The sequence below is a fragment of the Delphinus delphis genome, chromosome 20 (assembly GCF_949987515.2).
Source record: "Delphinus delphis chromosome 20, mDelDel1.2, whole genome shotgun sequence".
In the NCBI taxonomy this organism is placed as follows: Eukaryota; Metazoa; Chordata; class Mammalia; order Artiodactyla; family Delphinidae; genus Delphinus; species Delphinus delphis.
In genome coordinates, this window is record NC_082702.1 from 15,451,181 (window position 1) to 15,467,120 (window position 15,940).

Here is a 15,940-nt window from a genome sequence, read left to right on the forward strand (position 1 = left end):
ATTAGCACCTTGAGAGAGATTAATTTGGAATAAAATTGGGGGGCCCTTACAAGTCTAAAACGTCTTTATTCTAACCTCTTTGGGATGATAGCTTAACTAGGTTTGGAATTTTAGGTTGGATATAATTTTCCCTTAGAATTTTGAGAGAATTATACCATTGTCTTCTAGCTTACAGTTTTTATCTTAAAGTATGATGACAATTTGATTTGTATTTTGTTGTTCTTTCTCTTCAGAAGCATTCTTAAATGGTTCTCTTCACACCTAGTTTTCTGAAACTTCACAAAGGTGTGCTCTGGTATGAGTCTTTTTGGTTCATTGTATGGGGTATTCAGTGGACCCCTTTATGTCGAAGAATCGTGACCTGTATTTCTAGAAATCTTAAATTTTCTGAAATTTTCCTCCATTCAGTTTTCTACTCTCTCTTTCTGGAACCCTTCTCTTTCTGGATGTTGAAATTCCTGATTTTATCTGTTATCTTTCTCATCCTTTATTACCTTATTTTTTAACTTTTTTTCCCCTTACAACTGAGTGATTTCCACAGCTCTTTCCCATATCTGCTATTAAATCTTTAATAATAGGTATTTTATTTTTAATTTCCAAGAGCAGTTTTTATATACATGTTAATTGTTTCCTGGATATAAGATCTCCTCTTACCTCTTGGTGCTATTGTAGGGGGATTTTGGGTGGCTTTTTCCTGTGTGTATTTTTCTGTTCCTTAACTGTATTCATTTCCTTACTTCTTTTTTTTTGTTGTTTTCATCTGTCTTTCATATTACTAGGTTTACATTTACATAGTGCTAGGCTTTCCCTAGTTTGTTGATTAATACTGTCCATTCATCATTTATTAATAATGCGCTAAAAAGATGACTGTTGCTGGGCCTCAAAACAGGCCACCCCAAGAAATGCCACAATGGCATGTTGATTGTTTTGAATTAAAGTTACTTGAGAAACAGCTAGTGGGGAAAAATGATATAGAAAACACTCTGACCCCCTTCTTTCCCCAGAAAGCAGGAAATAAATCTCCCATGTAAAACTATCCTCCCTATACCAAGAGAATAAAAACCATCTTTATCACCAGAGTTAGGGAATTCAAGGCTAAGAAAGCTGTATAAACGAACTTTTTTACTGCTTCGTTAGTCTGCTCCGCCAAGCACAAGGCCCTTTGTTAAATCTTCACAAATAATTGTTCCTTTGTCAGGGGTTCCATTTCTATGAGACCTTCATGCATATAAATTAAATTGGGTTTTTTTTCTCCTGTTAACCTGTCTTGAGTCAATTAAATTATTAGACCAGCCAAAAGAATTCAAGAGGGGTGGGGGGGGATTTAATGTAGTAACAATAGGTAGATAGATAGGGCTTGTCAACTTGTGAACTTCAGTATAGATTTCAGACATTTCTTTGTCAGCCCCAAAATGTTAGCATTATAGCTTTTCTCCTAGGCTATTCCATTTCTCCAGAGAAGAGCCTTCTCACCTCTTGACTGCCAGAATTTTGAGGGTCCAATAGTGATGAGGTCCCACCATTTATTTTTTATTTATTTATTTTTAAAATTTTATTTATTTTTGGCTGCATTGGGTCTTCGTTGCTTCGCGTGGGCATTCTCTAGTTGCGGCGAGTGGGGGCTACTCTTCGTTGCAGTGCTGATGGCTTCTCTTGTTGCGGAGCACAGGCTCTAGGTGCGTAGGCTTCAGTAGTTGTGGCACACGGGCTCAGTAGTTGTGGCTCACAGGCTCTAGAGTGCAGGCTCAGTAGTTGTGGTGCACCGGCTTAGTTGCTCTGTGAGATCTTCCTGGACCAGGACTCGAACCCGTGTCCCCTGCATTGGCGGCGGATTCTTAACCATTGCACCACCAGGGAAGTCCCCCGTTTATTTTTTATTATGATTTTTTATTAAAGTATAGTTGATTTACATTCCACTATTTTTTTAATCCCCTGATTTCAGCATGGTGCCTCTGCCATCTGCTTTTCTTCATAGCCTTGTGTCTAAAGCTTCCCTGATTCACTTTCTCTAGGGAATAAATATTCTATTCTTTGCCAGGATGGTGTGGTAGTGTATTATCTATTTCTGCATAACAAATTGCCTTACAATGTAGCAGCTTAAAACAACAGACATCTATTCTCTGAAACAGTTTCTGAGGGTCACAAATCTGGAAATAGCTTAGCTGGGTGATTCCAGCTCAGGGTCTCTTGTGAGGTTGCAGTCAACCTGCTGGCCAGACTTGACTGGGACTGGGACATTTGCTTCCAAGGTAGATGGCTCATTCACATGGTTTCTAGTAGTTCCTTGCTGGCTATTGTCAGAAAGCTTCAGTTCCTTGTTACCTGGGCCTCACAGGGCTGCCTGAGTGCCCTAACGACTGGCTTAATAGATTACCCCAACGACTGGCTTAATAGATTACCCTAAGAGCAAGTGATACAAGAAAGACCACAGTGCCTTTTATGATCTGGGTTCAGAGGTCTCATCCCATCACTTCCACCATAATCTGTTCATTACAAATCCAAAGTCATGAAGATTTACCCTTATGTTTTCTTCTGGATTTTATAGTTTTAGCTCTTATGTTTAGGTCTTTGATCCATTATGAGCTAATTTTTGTATATGGTGTGAGGCAAAGGTCTGACATCATTCTTTTGCATTGATTTTCCCAGCACAGCACCATTTGTCTAAGAGACTGTTCTTTCCCCATTGAATGGCCTTGGCACTCTGGTTGAAAATCAATTGACCATAGATGTATGGGTTTATTTGGGGACTCATTCTATTCCATTGATCTATCTCTATCATTATTTTAGTAACACACTGTTTTGCTTTGTAGTAAATATTGAAATGTATCTCTTCCCCAGTCTCTTGCTTCCTAGGCTTTTCAGTGTGTCTGCTGCTTGCTCTATTATTTTTTTTTTCATGGATAGCTGTGTGTAGTATATGCCTTTGAATACTTTTGACAGAAGCCTCCCAGGGGGCCACTCCAACCCTTACAGAGTTCTGAGAGGGGAGAGGAGAAACAAAGGCAAGTCCCTGTGCTGATCACTCAGGGAGCCACCAAACAGGTCAAAATAAGCACAGTTCTTTGGGAACAAGTCTGTATTGTCCACTATGGCACCAACAAGCTGCACGAGGAATGCAGGCCACCATACCCACAGCCACCTCTGAGGTGCGAGATAGTAGGTTGGTATGCCAAATGCCACAATTCCTTCTACTGAAATTTAGCAGCTTCTTTCTTCGTTAAGTACTCCCTTCGTTTTTGTAAATTTTAAATTAGATTCAATAGTTATGAAAAGTTGATTCTGACAATTTTTGCCACCTTAATCATTGCTTCATTGGAGGGATGGATCCATGGAGCCCCCTACTCCACCATTCTCAGTGACATCACACCCATTTCTACAAGTTATGCTTTACATATTCTACAGCTCTGTTGTTTGGTACATACACATTTAGGATTTATACATTTGAATAAACATTCTTAAAGGATATTTTCACCAGGTAGAGAACTCTGGGTTGGACAGTTTTGCTTTTTCTTTCACCACTTGAAAAATGCTGTGCCACTTCCTCCATTTCTGATGAAAAATTTGTTGTCATTCAAATTGTTTCCTCCTATAGATAAGGTGTCATTTCTCTTTTTGCTTTCAAGATTTTTTCTTTAGTTTTCAGAAGTTTGATTATAATGTGTCTTGGCTGGGATCTTTTTTTTTTTTTTTTTTAACACTGTTTGAGTTTTTCTCAGTTTCTTGAATCTGTATGTATGTCTTTTGCCATACTGGGGACATTTTCAGCCATTATTTCTTCAACTATTTATTTAGCCCTGCCCTCTTTTTCCCCCTCCCTGTGGGACCCCTGTGACACAAATATTAGATCTGTTTTTGTTTTCAGTTCATTTTCTCTTTCAAACTGAATGATTTCCATTGTCTGTCTTTAAATTCACTGAGTCTTTCCTCTGTACCTTTCACACTGCTATTGAACCCATCCACTGAGTTTTGTTTTGTTTTTTATATTTTCAATTATTGTATCTTTTTTTTTAGAAGATGTTGGGGGTATGGGTTTATTAATTTATTTTTATTTATTTTTGCTGTGTTGGGTCTTCGTTTCTGTGCAATGGCTTTCTCTAGTTGTGGCAAGCGGGGGCCACTCTTCATCGTGGTGCACAGGCTTCTCACTATCGCGGCCTCTCTTGTTGTGGAGCACAGGCTCCAGACGCACAGACTCAGTAGTTATGGCTCATGGGCCTAGTTGCTCCGCGGCATGTGGGATCCTCCCAGACCAGGGTTCGAACCCATGTCCCTTGCATTAGCAAGCAGACTCTCAACCACTGCGCCACCAGGGAAGCCCTCAATTATTGTATCTTTCAATTCTAAAATTTCCATTTGGTTCTTCTTTTTGTTTTCTATTTCTTTTTTTTTTTTTAAAGGGAATTTTTTTTTTTAATAAATGTATTTATTTTATTTATTTATTTTTGGCTGGGTTGGGTCTTCATTGCTGTGTGCAGGCTTTCTCTAGTTGTGGAGAGCGGGGGCTACTCTTTGTTGCAGTGCACGGGCTTAACATTGCGGTGGCTTCTCTTGTTGCAGAGCATGGGTTCTAGGCATACGGGCTTCAGTAGTTGTGGCACCCAGGCTCATTAGTTGTGGCTCGCAGGCTCTAGAGCGCAGGCTCAGTAGTTGTGGTGCACAGGCTTAGTTGCTCCGTGGCATGTGGAATCTTCCAGGACCAGGGCTTGAACCCATGTCCCCTGCATTGGCAGGCGGATTCTTAACCACTACACCACCAGGAAAGCCCCATGTTTTCTATTTCTTGCTCAAACTTTCTATTTCTCATTTGTTTCAAATGTGCTTTTAATTGCTCATTAAAGGATATTTATGATGTTTGCTTTACAATCTTCATCAGGTCATTCTAACCTGTCATCTGTGTTGGCATCTATTGATATTTTTAATAGAATTTATTTTTTAGAGCAGTTTTAGGTTCAAAGCAAAACATCTTCATTTTATTGGACTTCACTTTATTGTGCTTCACAGATATCGCATTTTTTACAAATTGAATGTCTGTAGCAACCCTGCCTTGAGCCAGTCTATCAATGCCATTTTTCCAACAGCATTTGCTCACTTTGAGTCTCTGTGTCACATTTTGATAATTCTTGCAATATTTCAAACATTTGCATTAATATTGTATTTGTTATGATGATCTGTGATCAGTGATCTTTGATGTTACTACTACAACTTGCTGATGGCTCAGATGACAGCATTTTTTAACTAAGGTATGTACATTTTTTAGGCATAATTCTGTTGCACACTTAGCAGACTACAGTATGGTGTAAACATAACTTTTATATGAACTGAGAAACCAAGAAATTCGCGTGACTCACTTTACTGTGATATTTGCTTTATTGCGGTGGTCTAGAACTGAACTCACAATATCTCCAAGGGATGCCTATATTGATTTTTATTCAAGTTGAGATTTTCCCCATTTTGTGAAATTTTCTAGTTTTCCTGTAATTTTCTATTGAAGTGTGGACATTTGGGGCATTATGAGACTAGATCTTATTTAAACCTTCAGTTTGGGCTGGCTTCCTCTGATACTGTCATAGCTGAGAGAGCTGGAGACAAGACCTTGTTTCTGCCAGCTGTGGGTAGAAGTCTAGGTTCCCAATTCAGCCTTCTTTGACACCTGAGGAGGGGAAGGCCTCCTTGTTATTGTTGAACAGGGATGGAAGTTCCAACTCCCCTTTAGGCATCCACTGGTAATCACCATTTCTGGGATGGATAAGACTATATATTATAACCGTCCCCCAGGTGGTCTCCACTGACACTACAGGGGTTTGTGTGGTCTCATTAACACTGGGCAGTGGTTAAAGTACTGACTTTCCAGTAGGTCTCCCTGAGACCACCCAGTAGAGAGGTTGAGGGATGCAGGTGCCTCATTACTGCTGGGTAGAAGTCCTAGCTCCCCAAAGGGTCTACACTGACACCATGGGTGGGAGTGCTGTCTCATTACCACCCAGTGGGGATAAAAGTCCCAACTCCTTAGTCGTCCTTTTCTGAAACCACCCCTGTGAAGGAGAGGTAGGGTTGGAGCACCTTTACAGCCTGGTGAGGCTTTATACGGCCTTTGCTGGTATGGGTGGGGCCCCTCTTTTCTGTGGTGTTTGGCTTGAGTAGAGCAGCTATTATCTAAAATTTTTTTGTCTTATTAGGCTGTCCCTTTCCTTGTTCTTTGGTTAGAGAACGGGCTTTTTTCTGAGGCTTTTTCTTTCTACATCAATTGGCATTCCAGGGTTGCCAGCTTCTTCAGCTCCAAGAGTCTCAGATGTACAAGGCAAAAAGAAAACCCAGAAAACTAACCACGATTTTATTCCTTAGGTCCCATGGTTCCAACCATGCCCACCTTTCAAAGTCTTGTTTGTTTTCTGTAAATATTCAGAGTTTTTATTTGTTCTCAGCAAGAGAAATAAGGAAAAGTACACCTACTCAATCTTCCTGAAGCAGAAGGCCCTCTTCTATTATTTTTAAATGACTACTTAATCTTATACTGTTTTTTTTTTTTTCTGGCTGCATTGGGTCTTCATTGCTGTGCGTAGGCTTTCTCTAGTTGCAGCGAGCGGGGGCTACTCTTCATTGCGGTACATGGGCTTCTCATTGTGGTAGTTTCTCTTGTGGAGCACAGGCTCTAGGCGCACAGGCTTCAGTAGTTGTGGCTCACAGCCTCAGTAGTTGTGGCACACAGGCTTAGTTGCTCTGTGACACGTGGGGTCTCCCCCGACCAGGGCTTGAACCCGTGTGCCCTGCACTGGCAGACGAATTTCTAACCACTGCGCCACCAGGGAAGCCCAATATACTGTTCTTTTCTGGCTCTTTTAAATGTCTATTATACATATAGAGCATATTCTGGATGTATTTTTATGTCTTTCCTTTCATAATCTGTGTCATTTTTCTCAGTCCTTATCAAGCTGTTAAGATTGACTGATTTGGTACTCTGCCATATCCATCCTGCTAATTATAGTTGCTGAGTCCAATTGCTTCATTTTATTGGCCTCTGTTCACTTGTAAAGGGATTGGAATAAATAGCCTTTAGCTTCCCAATTTATCTCTAAAGATGCTCTGTTACAATAATGGTTTGAGAACTAATGGTTAATTCCTAACTGTGTAAACTTCTATTTCCTCATCTGTAAAAAAAAAAAAAAATGAAAATGGTTAACTACTAGCTATGTAAATTCTATTTCCTCATCTGTAAAATGGAAATAAGTGACTACACTTCATAAACTTGATGTGAATATTGACACATTATAAAAGACTCAGTGACTGGTAGTTATTATACAAAAACCTATGATTCCTGAGAGGAAAAAGGCAGAGAAGAATAGGAAAGGCTCAGTGGAAGAGTGGCAACTGATCTTTGCCTTTGATGAATGTATTTTGATAGCTGGTAATTGACAATTATAATGGATGGACATTCCAAACAGAGGAAAAGGTACAAGAAATGTTGCTAATGTGGAAAAGAGCAAAGCAAGTTCTGGGACCATTAAGCAATCTATGTTTAGTTGACATATAAAGTACATGCTCTAAATTAGTGAGATCAAATTAGAAAACTAGAAAATAAATAAAATATGAAAGACCTTGAATAATGTGGTAAGGAGTTCAGTTTTCTTTTCAAGAATTGAAGAATGATAGACATTTATTCTTCATATAGCAATGAGATAAACAAAGTTGTCTTTCAGATTTCTCTGGGAGATAAATGGAGATTGCATGTTTACCCAAAGACCACATTCTGCATAGCTCTATCATCTCAAAAAATTTGCTTCTCTGGCAATTTCCTTCCTGGATTATGTATCAGACTGGAATCTCCCAATTAACTCAGCAACCCAGGGAATCATTTCACTGTTTCCACTAAATGAAGTTAGGAAGAATAAAAATTGGTTCTGGTTACATGTGAAAAGGATGGATGACTGTCTGCAATGGTCCAGAGTCCTTACACCAGAAAGCCAAACAGAACTGTGAGGCCTCTTAAGGACTTTTCGGTCCTGTCAGCACAACGTTTACAGTCAACCATATTAACCTGCACTTCCGCTGTAATACTGTCTGTGCCTACATTTCATTTTGCCCTTGGAAATGCCAGTTGTATCACAAACACTGCAAATGTGCTAAACCTCAACAGTAAAGGTTTTACCTCCATTTTCTGCCTTAATTTAGCCATACTTTTTCTAAGGATTTCTCTTCCTCTTTAGGCCTCTAGAGTTGATGTTGCTCATTTCCCATGCTTCACATCCCACGGATCCCAGAAAAAGGGTGGGTGTTATTTTTTATTGCCTACACATTTGTGTCCCTCATTCTCATATAAAAGTCCTTCAGTGAGAGCTATGTCATATGCTTATATCCCTTCCTGTAAGGTCGGATCTTAACAAACAGCACAGCGAAAGAGGAAAGCTTCAAGTGAGCTTTATTAGGGAGCGCTCCCGGGCGAGGTTCACTGGTCCGAGAGAAAGGGGCCAGAGAAGTCGCACCCGGGGGCGAGGGTCGGGCAAGATTTTACAGGGGAAGAAGGGAAAGGGGTGTGGTGAATCTGGGAGGGCGCAGGATATTCCTTATTTGGTGGTCTTTTCGGGTATCCTGGGGGACCGTTAGTCCCGCCCCTCGAAAGGCGGTAAGGCTGGGCTGGGTTCCAGGTCAGTTCCTGGAACTGGGTGGTCCGAAATGTCTCCAGGGCAGTTTCTGGAACTGGGTGGTCTTCGGTCTGATGCAACCTGTGAATATTGTGTTCCCCTGCCTCGGGCCAGTTGGCCTTACACTTCCTATACTTCAAACTACTGTAACCTGTTCAAAACTCATTCTGGGAATATAGTTTTGAGAAAAACTTATGGATCTAAGCTTTTTTTTTTTTTTTTTTTAAATTGTTGCATTTCAGCTAGACTTGCTGTAACTCATGCTGGTAGTTTTAAGGACTTATGTATCTATGCTTATTTTCACAGAAACTGCTGTTTCAACTAGGTTTACTGATTTCCAGGTTGTGGGTTATATTATGCTTCCCAAAAAGATATGTTTAAGTCCTAACCCCAATACCTGTGAATGTGACTTTATTCGGAAACAGGGTCTTTGCAGATGTAGTCAAGCTAAGATGAGATCACACTGGATTCAGGTGGGCCCTAAATCCAATAATTTGTCATAAAGAGAAGTTTTGGACATACAGAGGAGACAAGGGGAATAGGATCATGTGAAGAGATTGGAGTGATGCAACTGCAAGCCAAGGAATGCCTGGGGCTACAAAAGTTGTAAGAGGCAAGGAAGGATTCTTCCCTAGAACCTTCAGAGGGAGCATGGCCCTGATCACACCTGTGGGTTTTGGACTTCTAGCCTCCATAATTGTGAGAGAAGAACAAAATACCACAAACTTGGTGGCTTATCAAAATATCTGGTGGCTTGTTTTAAGCTTTGTGGTACTTTGCTATGGCAGCCCTAAGAAACAAACATTCCTCAGTGACTGAAAACTTCAACAGCAGTTTTTGAATTTTCTCTCTCTCTAGTTCCATTATCATTATCTGCATGGAAAACTTACCCAATTGGCTTGTCCGCCTCTTCTGTCATATACTTTCACAATGGTAGAGAATAGTAACGAAGGAGCACATATCATGTGCATTATAAACTTAAGTTTAAAAAGGGAAAGTATATGTCACTTTCATTTATGCAATCAGATGTGAAAGCTTAAAATACTACCAAACTTATTCCAGTAGGACTCCAAATTGGCCAAACAGGAATTCTACAAGGAATGCCATAAATGGACTTTTGTTGTTCACTTTTGGTACACAATAAAAGATAGAAAAAATAAAGACACATTTTTTAAAAGATAGAAAAAAATAAAAGGAAAAAACTCAAAATCATCCATAATCCCAGCTATTCAGGATTACCACTCTAACATTAGCTAACCATCCTTCTTCATATTTTATTCTGAACGTGTACAGAAAGTATATTTGTATAGAAATGGTTACTTATTTTACATCTTGTTTTGTTGCCTTCCCTATCACACTGTAGAAAATTATGTATTTCTATTGCACTGTAAAAACACGAGGGCAGTGGAGAAAGTGACCTGAGGGTAATAAAATGTGCAACTTACACATAGCCCTCTGAGAAGGCCAGGCCTGAATGGTTATATATAATTGATGGGTGAGGAAATAGTGCCCTGAGTAGGAAAAGCCAGGTCTAGGGCATGACACAATTTGGGCCAGCTCCCATCTCTTTCAAAGAACTCCATCTCCCATCATTTTAGGCATTCAATAATAAGGGATTAAAAAATGATGGAAATGATCATGAGTTTCTCTTGCGTTGGCTTTGCTCCTGATAGTTTTAAAATACCTGGTTAATTTGTCAATTTCTCTCTGTAGTTCTTTTAATTTGTTTAATATTCTCAGGCTATATTATTTAGCAACATACATGATTAGAATTATATCTTCCTTAGTGAATTGAAATGTTTACTGTTCTCTAGTGACTTTATCTCTAGTAATGTTTTCCTTCAAGACTACTTTGTCTGTTATTTAAATACGACAGCTTTCTTTTAGATACCATTTGCCTGGCATATCTTTTTCTGTATTTTTCACCTTTCTGTTCTTATCTTTTTAGAGATACACTTTGTAAAATGGCTTATAGCTGCTTTTACAAAAGAATCCTATTTCATGATCTTTACTTTTAACTGAAAAGTTGAGCCTATTTACATTTCCTTGATTAATGATGTACTTAGATTTGTTTCTACTATTCATTATATGGTTTCTACTTATCTCCCATTTTTGTTGTTGTTTCCTCCTCATTTTCCTGCCTTTCTTTGGGTTGGTTTTTTTCTCACTCCATTATGTTCTTCTACTTTAGAAGTTTTCTCTCCCTGCCACCCCTCCTTCCCTTTCTTAGGGGCTACCCTGGTTATTTCAGCACGTACACTTAAATCAGTACATCTGCCATCTTCCTGAAATAAAAGGATCTTACAATGCTTTAACCCAGAAACTCATTCACAAAAGTTTGCGTCTCAATACTTTAGTTTTGTTAACGCCACAAAACAGACATTATCATGGTTTTATAGTCACTATTACTTAATAAAAACATTTATATTAAACATCCTTTTGTATAAATATTCAACCCTTGGTATATTTTAGTCTGGTCTCCGGTATTTTCTGTTTTACATATCAACCTATTTTCTACAAAATTCCTGATGTAGCATTGCTAGGAATTCCCTGGCTGCATATGCTAATTAACACAGCTAATGCAGATGTGCCCTAAAGTTCACTCTTCTAACCATCTGCATTTTCAGTTCTGTAGGATGACAATCTCATTATATAGAACTTTCATTCAATAACATACTCTCAAAATTTCATGTGTGATACTCGTATGTGAATAAATGTCTCTCAAGTCTGATATTCATCTTAGGGTAGAAAAATAATCATTAGAGAAAAGCCATCATTAGTATGTTCTGGGTCAATTCCACAATACCCTCCTTCCCTGCCCCAGGGCACGCAGTTCAAATTGGACACATCTTAGGAATGTCTGAAATGAGGTGTGACTGTTGAGGAAAAAGGAATTTTTACTGAAAAGTTCGAGACTTAATTAAGATATATTTCATTGGGGACCTATGAGCATGCTTCAACACTTCAGTATGAGAGACCTCCTTTATCTCCTCAAATCTTGCACATTCCTTCCTCTGCTTTCGATCTAACCAATTTCATCTTTCACTGAGAAAATACAATTAACCAAACAGAAACTTCCTTTTATTCTCCCCACCACCAAATTCTCAGATCTGCTTCCACTGACACTTATATTCTCTTCCCTCCTGTTCAGGGAAAGTAACCCAGTTCCTATCAACCACTAACTGGGTCATCTCTGCAACAGCTCATCTTCTCCCGGCCTCCCAAATACTTTTGTCCTGACGTGTTACCTTACAGTTTACAAATATACTCTACCCAGCTTTAATAACAAACCAAAACCAAAGAATCAAAACTCCCTTCCTTTATCTCACATCTGCCTCAAACTAACTTACCTCTGGGCTTCTAGTGAAACACTTAAAGGGTAGTCTACTCGTGCTGCCACTCTTCCTATCTTTACGTTCACCCTTTAACTCTAAGAATGATAAACATTTATCGAGCACTTAACGTGCTGAGTACTAAGATTTTTTTTAAATGTTAATTATTTCTTAATCCTTACAACTCTATGAGAAGATGATGTACTGGAGATAAGGCAACTGAGGCACAAATGCTACAAAACTTGCAGAAAGCCTCAGAAATAGTGGCAGGAACAGTTTTCAAACCTGAGAGCAGAGCCAAGTTCTTATCAATTTACCCTGTGCTAAAGCAATGTGGTTTATGACCTCCGCAGTCCACCAAAAGGGCTTCTGAACAGGTTTACAGTGGCCTACATACTGCCAAATTTAAAGGACACTGGCTCATCATCTAATTTTGTAGTAAAATCAACAGAATGACCATTTCTATCTTCATATACTTAGTTTCCTTGGCTTCTAAGACACCATACTCTAAATAGGCTCCTGCCTCATTAGCATAGGAGATCAGCTGCTTTTCTTTCCTCTGCGTGACTTCTAAACATTGGAGAGTAACAAGGCTCAAACCTAGGCCTTCTTATTTCCTCTAAAGACTGTACTTTACCTCAGGAATCTTATCCTATCACCTGTCTTTAATACTATCTGAAGGCTTATGATTCCAAATTCTCTGATTCCCACTTAGTGTCAAACAAGCTTTTCAAATCTAACAAACACACCTCAAACCAATTCTTTTTTTTTCTTAAAGGAAACTTCTTTTTTTGATGTGGACCATTTTTTAAGTCTTTATTGAATTTTTGTTACAATATTGGTTCTGTTTTATGTTTGGTTTCTTGGCCGCGAAGCATGTGGGATCTTAAGCTTCCCGGCTGCATTGGAAGTCTTAACCACTGGACGGCCAGGGAAGTCCCTCTCAAACCAATTCCTGATTCTATTTCCTCCCAAACTGCTTCTCCATGGCCCCTAATAGCTTAATCAGCTACCTGTAGAAGTTAAAAGTTGGCATTGTACTTGATGTCTTCCTGTTATCATGTACTTCATAAGTCCTGTCAGCTCGCCTCCAAGTAAATCTCACAACTACCCATTTCCATCCATCTCCAATGCAACATCTCTATCCTAACCTCTGTTACCTTGCTTCAGTGATTGATTACTCAGCCTCTAAAATGGCCACTCTGCCTCTCTACTCTTGCTCCCATTTCAACCCACTCTTCACAAAACATCAAATGATCTTGTCAAAATGTCAATCATACTGCCACACTCAAGTCTCCTTTGGCAGATTCTCATGGTGCTTAATAAATCAAGTCTTTGACGCAATGGCCTATGACCCTTACATTATATGCTACATGGCTGTATCTTCAGCCACATCGTACACTTCCCCTGCCACCCCAGCACACACAAGAGCACTAGTTAGATCTTAAGACGGCAGCAGCATGTTGTTTTGATATTCATTATGTATCTACTAAATGGCATGCAACAGGTAAGTAGGCAAATTATTCGCCGAAGTTTGCAAGCGCCATCTCTCCCATCTATTACACTGAAGTTGTCACAAAAAGCCATTAACTTGCTTTATAGTCTTAGCTCACCACTAAATAGATATAAAACACTAAGCTTATCACTTACCTCTCATTTTTTCTAGATATAAAATGGAGAAATAATACTCTACTACCCAGTGGAGCTGCTGTGAAGACCATCAGTTCTCAAAGTGTGGCCCCTGGCACAGCAGCAACCTGGGAACCTGTTAGAAATTCAAATTCTCAGCCCCCATCATGCCAGATTTACTGAATCAGGAACTCTTGAAATGGGACCCAGCAATAAACCCTCTAGATGATTCTAATGTACACTGAAGTTTAAAAATTTAGATGAAAACACTGGGGAAAAAAAAAAAGTAGAGCTAAATAAATGCCAGGTTATGTTATCACTGCCTTGTATGACAATATGGTGTTTGTTATGCACCAGTGGTAAATAGTAAAATTACAAAGTCAGGTTTTTCATAAAATAACTTGTGTTGGCTCTTTTAAACACAGAACACCTTAAACGTGAAATACATATATGCAGTATGTAAGCAAGGAAAGCAGAGATAGTATTGCTTAAATGACAGATATAACTAAGGAATACCTGAAACAGCTGATGAAATGTTATCACTGAAAATTAGGATACTTGAGATTTTGTTGGGCTTGGGGCAAGGATAAAGATGTTTAATGGTCCCTCACATGGTTTGGGTATGATATAAGGTAGCTATTAATATGTATCCTGGCAACGTGGGCAATGTGGGAGTAACCACAATTTAGCTTATAAATCTTGACTAATAATGATTCAGGTTTCCAATAATCTGGACACTTGTATCTATTAGGATAGAGTAAGACAGATGTACTTATTAGGAAGTTCAGGTCATCTGCCTCCTGACATATTAAAATGACGATTCTGGGGCTTCCCTGGTGGCGCAGTTGTTGAGAGTCCGCCTGCCGATTCAGGGGACACGGGTTCGTGCCCCGTTCCGGGAAGATCCCACATGCCGCGGAGCGGCTGGGCCCGTGAGCCATGGCCGCTGAGCCTGCGCGTCCGGAGCCTGTGCTCCACAACGGAAAGAGGCCACAACAGTGAGAGGCCCGCGTACCGCAAAAAAAAAAAAAAGAAATAATCAAAACCTTTACTTTTAATGCATATGCTGTTCCCATGGAAATTTACAGGACAGAAAAATGGTCATTCCAAAGTCAGTTTATCTGAAAAACACAAATTATATGAAGTCTGTGTGTGTATCCTTATTTAAACTAAATGTTCGTAAAAATTCCTAAGCTCAAATGATGTCACAAAAGTGTTAGAAACGTGTAGACCATATAGTGTACACTATATCATGTAAAAATAAATTAAAACAGATTTGGATTATGCTGTCTTTTTTAATTTTAATAAAATAGATAATTTCATACTACATAGAGAGCAAGTCCATCCACTCATCGATAAAATTTTAGAAATACTTTCTATAAAAAGTTTAGTAGCTGATTGCAAATGAATCCATTAGAACTTGATTTCTATAGGTACAGTGTTCCCATCCTCACCCCCATTCTTGTTAATTTTGAGAAAATTTAAAAATACAGAAAAGTACAAAAAATAAGACAAGATATCCATATACCACAATCCAGAATTAACCAGTATTTCAATATATTTTCTTGCAGTCTTTTTTTTTTTTAAAGAGAAATGGACGTTTATATATAAAACTGAAGTCCCCTCTAACCAATCCAATCCCCCCCTCTCCCACACGCATTCCCTTCCCTTCTCCACTCTTCACAGGCAACCACTATCAAGAGTTTGGTCTGTATCCTTCCAAACCATTTCAAAAACATTTAAAAAACATACATACATATATGTATCCATTACCAATATATAGCACTGAAATTTTGAGGGAAGTTTTATTCAAATTTACAAAACTGTCATCGTAATATATGTCATTCTGCAACTTTATCTTTCCCCCTCAACGTGATTTTTGAGATCTTTCTCTGTAATACATATAGATCTCATTTATTACATTTTACAGATATACAGTATTCCATCATAAGTACTTTCCATTTTGTTGCTGATGGGCATTTAAGTTGTTTCCAATTTATGACTACTACATATCATGCCACAGTAAATAGCCTGGTACACATTTCCTGAGCATACAAACTCAGACTAGAATTGCTAGGTGTTTTTCAATTTGCTATAAGGAATGTTTCCCAACTCCCAAGGTCATAACCATTTTAGTATATAGCTTTTTCATATTACTATTTTTAACCTAACCCCCCTGGATCTTACCTTTGTGTATAGTTCATGTTTTTTTTTTTTTTTTTTTTTGTCCCTTGGAGAACAAATTACCTCCAAATCATTTTTTAAATAGTCCCATTATATTCTCATCTCCTGATGCCATTTCTATATTATAAATTCTAATAAATGCATAGGTGTTTCCAGAAT